Here is a 4,249-nt window from a genome sequence, read left to right on the forward strand (position 1 = left end):
TCATCCTCCCGTCCACTTTATGGGGTATATATGTGCATTTAAACCTTGGAGTGTTAGTCAGCGCCAGTCGCAGCCATGGCGGCGAGTGTGGAACACTCTTTTTTCTGCCTTTCTGGCGTCACGTAGCACGTGATCTTTTTACGAGCTGGCAGCTGACCAATAATCCCTCGCATACTACCTGAAGGCATCAAGTCTGCCAGAGCGAGACCCTTGCTATGAATGAAGGAAAGAAGATGACTCTTAAGGGCTCGTTTTCTTTGTTAGACACAATATTAATGAGGACTAACAGACAATAACGCCAAGGAAAGTATAGGGGGTGTTATCTGTAGTATTTAGAATATAAATGTGAAGAAAGTAAAGTGGACGAAAAGATAACCTGCCGCCGGCAGGGACCGAACCTGCGACCTTCGAATAACGCGTCCGATGCTCTACCACTGAGCTACGGCGGCGGTCATCCTCCCGTCCACTTTATGGGGTATATATGTGCATTTAAACCTTGGAGTGTTAGTCAGCGCCAGTCGCAGCCATGGCGGCGAGTGTGGAACACTCTTTTTTCTGCCTTTCTGGCGTCACGTAGCACGTGATCTTTTTACGAGCTGGCAGCTGACCAATAATCCCTCGCATACTACCTGAAGGCATCAAGTCTGCCAGAGCGAGACCCTTGCTATGAATGAAGGAAAGAAGATGACTCTTAGAGGCTCGTTTCTTTGTTAGACACAATATTAATGAGGACTAACGACAATAACGCCACGGAAAGTATAGGGGGGTGTTATCTGTAGTATTTAGAATATAATGTGAAGAAAGTAAAGTGGACGAAAAGATAACCTGCCGCCGGCAGGGGACCGAACCTGCGACCCTTCGAATAACGCGTCCGATGCTCACTACCACTGAGCTACGGCGGCGGTCAGTCCTCCCGTCCACTTTATGGGGTATATATGTGCATTAAACCTTGGAGTGTTAGTCAGCGCCAGTCGCAGCCATGCGGCGAGTGTGGAACACTCTTTTTTTCTGCCTTTCTGGCGTCACGTAGCACGTGATCTTTTTACGAGCTGGCAGCTGACCAATAATCCCTCGCATACTACCTGAAGGCATCAAGTCTTGCCAGAGCGAGACCCTTGCTATGAATGAAGGAAAGAAAGATGGACTCTTAAGGGCTCGTTTTCTTTGTTAGACACAATATTAATGAGGACTAACAGACAATAACGCCAAGGAAAGTATAGGGGGTGTTATCTGTAGTATTTAGAATATAAATGTGAAGAAAGTAAAGTGGACGAAAAGATAACCTGCCGCCGGCAGGGACCGAACCTGCGACCTTCGAATAACGCGTCCGATGCTCTACCACTGAGCTACGGCGGCGGTCATCCTCCCGTCCACTTTATGGGGTATATATGTGCATTTAAACCTTGGAGTGTTAGTCAGCGCCAGTCGCAGCCATGGCGGCGAGTGTGGAACACTCTTTTTTCTGCCTTTCTGGCGTCACGTAGCACGTGATCTTTTTACGAGCTGGCAGCTGACCAATAATCCCTCGCATACTACCTGAAGGCATCAAGTCTGCCAGAGCGAGACCCTTGCTATGAATGAAGGAAAGAGATGACTCTTAAGGGCTCGTTTTCTTTGTTAGACACAATATTAATGAGGACTAACAGACAATAACGCCAAGGAAAGTATAGGGGGTGTTATCTGTAGTATTTAGAATATAATGTGAAGAAAGTAAAGTGGACGAAAAGATAACCTGCCGCCGGCAGGGACCGAACCTGCGACCTTCGAATAACGCGGTCCGATGCTCTACCACTGAGCTACGGCGGCGGTCATCCTCCCGTCCACTTTATGGGGTATATATGTGCATTTAAACCTTGGAGTGTTAGTCAGCGCCAGTCGCAGCCATGGCGGCGAGTGTGGAACACTGCTTTTTTCTGCCTTTCTGGCGTCACGTAGCACGTGATCTTTTTACGAGCTCGTAAAAGATCACGTGCTACGTGACGCCAAGAAGGCAGAAAAAAGAGTGTTCCACACTCGCCGCCATGGCTGCGACTGGCGCTGACTACACTCAAGGTTTAAATGCACATATATACCCCATTAAAGTGGACGGGAGGATGACCGCCGCCGTAGCTCAGTGGTAGAGCATCGGACGCGTTATTCGAAGGTCGCAGGTTCGGTCCCTGCCGGCGGCAGGTTATCTTTTCGTCCACTTTACTTTCTTCACATTTATATTCTAAATACTACAGATAACACCCCCTATACTTTCCTTGGCGTTATTGTCTGTTAGTCCTCATTAATATTGTGTCTAACAAAGAAAACGAGCCCTTAAGAGTCATCTTCTTTCCTTCATTCATAGCAAGGGTCTCGCTCTGGCAGACTTGATGCCTTCAGGTAGTATGCGAGGGATTATTGGTCAGCTGCCAGCTCGTAAAAAGATCACGTGCTACGTGACGCCAGAAAGGCAGAAAAAAGAGTGTTCCACACTCGCCGCCATGGCTGCGACTGGCGCTGACTAACACTCCAAGGTTTAAATGCACATATATACCCCATAAAGTGGACGGGAGGATGACCGCCGCCGTAGCTCAGTGGTAGAGCATCGGACGCGTTATTCGAAGGTCGCAGGTTCGGTCCCTGCCGGCGGCAGGTTATCTTTTCGTCCACTTTACTTTCTTCACATTTATATTCTAAATACTACAGATAACACCCCCTATACTTTCCTTGGCGTTATTGTCTGTTAGTTCCGATTAATACTGTGTCTAACAAATAAAACGAGCCCTTAAGAGTCTTCTTTCCTTCATTCATAGCAAGGGTCTCGCTCTGGCAGACTTGATGCCTTCAGGTAGTATGCGAGGGATTATTGGTCAGCTGCCAGCTCGTAAAAAGATCACGTGCTACGTGACGCCAGAAAGGCAGAAAAAAAGTGTTCCACACTCGCCGCCATGGCTGCGACTGGCGCTGACTAACACTCCAAGGTTAAATGCACATATATACCCCATAAAGTGGACGGGAGGATGACCGCCGCCGTAGCTCAGTGGTAGAGCATCGGACGCGTTATTCGAAGGTCGCAGGTTCGGTCCCTGCCGGCGGCAGGTTATCTTTTCGTCCACTTTACTTTCTTCACATTTATATTCTAAATACTACAGATAACACCCCCTATACTTTCCTTGGCGTTATTGTCTGTTAGTCCTCATTAATATTGTGTCTAACAAAGAAAACGAGCCCTTAAGAGTCATCTTCTTTCCTTTAACCTATAGTTGACGTAACTTCACGTCGAAAAGAAGACACCGCTGTATTGTATACGCGATCGTGCACGTAAAGTTTGTAATTCCAGTGCGCACACAACACAAGCACGCAGCGAGCGCACACCGCACGATACATACATCACGTAGTCCGATAACAACAACAAAAGTTTATTGCCCTTTCGTTTGAACGACACAGCCTCTAAGACGTACGATGTCTTCAGCGCATGGTATGTTCGGCGCGTCAGACGCCAAAAACAAAATTTCACGTGTGTTCCGAGTTGACACAACGAGTAAGAAGCAACAGAGCGCACATCCGAGTGCTCCGCATGCAAATACCATGCCTTAGTGATCAGTAATGAAACGAACGTATACGTACACATGAAAAGTGACATCCGGTACTGCTCGCAGTATACACGCGATTTGCACAGGGTATACGCAACAGCTGGGCATTGCGTAGCTTTCCTAAAGAACACACACAAAGAGCAGCATGCGTGAATCGACTACACCGCTTGCGCGGCGAAAAACAAACAAAAAAAAAGGCTGCAAAGTTTCGCGATTCGCGCATGCGCTTGCAAACGTCGCAACGGAAATCGCGAAATGTTTCGCTGCGCCTTCGCTAGGAGGCGATGCGGGTGTTTGCGATGTGGGGGCTTCACGAGTGTGACGTCAGGGCCTCTCCTTAGTATTCATTCCTCCATGATGTTGTGCGACTATTTACGGTGCATTACAGGGTTATTTCACTAATCACCCGAGTCAAATGTAACTGTATTTGCAGTAGTCATAGTGTCCATTCCATGCCATTATTTTTTATTGCACCGACATTGACGTGCGGTCGCTCTTGCTGTCTTCCCAGCGTCGTAACCGTGTCTTGCAGACTTGATTGCACGAAGACTCTCGAAAAACTTTCTTTCCTCTTCGTTTCTCCTCATATATTTTCTGCCCTCACCCCATTCCCCATTGCAGAGCAGTAAGTCGCAACGTTAACCTGATGTACCTCTCCCCCTCTACTGTCTTTTCTCTCTCTCTTG

The 4,249-nt window shown here is 47.8% G+C and overlaps 1 non-coding gene across 1 annotated transcript; it reads right to left on the minus strand.

The window, feature by feature from the left end:
* Window positions 1-1,733: 1,733 nt before the first annotated feature.
* On the minus strand, window positions 1,734-1,806 carry Trnar-gcg (transfer RNA arginine (anticodon GCG)). Its single transcript has one exon. It is a non-coding gene; the product is annotated as a tRNA-Arg (tRNA).
* Window positions 1,807-4,249: the final 2,443 nt, after the last annotated feature.

The sequence above is a fragment of the Rhipicephalus sanguineus genome, chromosome 11 (assembly GCF_013339695.2).
Source record: "Rhipicephalus sanguineus isolate Rsan-2018 chromosome 11, BIME_Rsan_1.4, whole genome shotgun sequence".
In the NCBI taxonomy this organism is placed as follows: domain Eukaryota; kingdom Metazoa; phylum Arthropoda; class Arachnida; order Ixodida; family Ixodidae; genus Rhipicephalus; species Rhipicephalus sanguineus.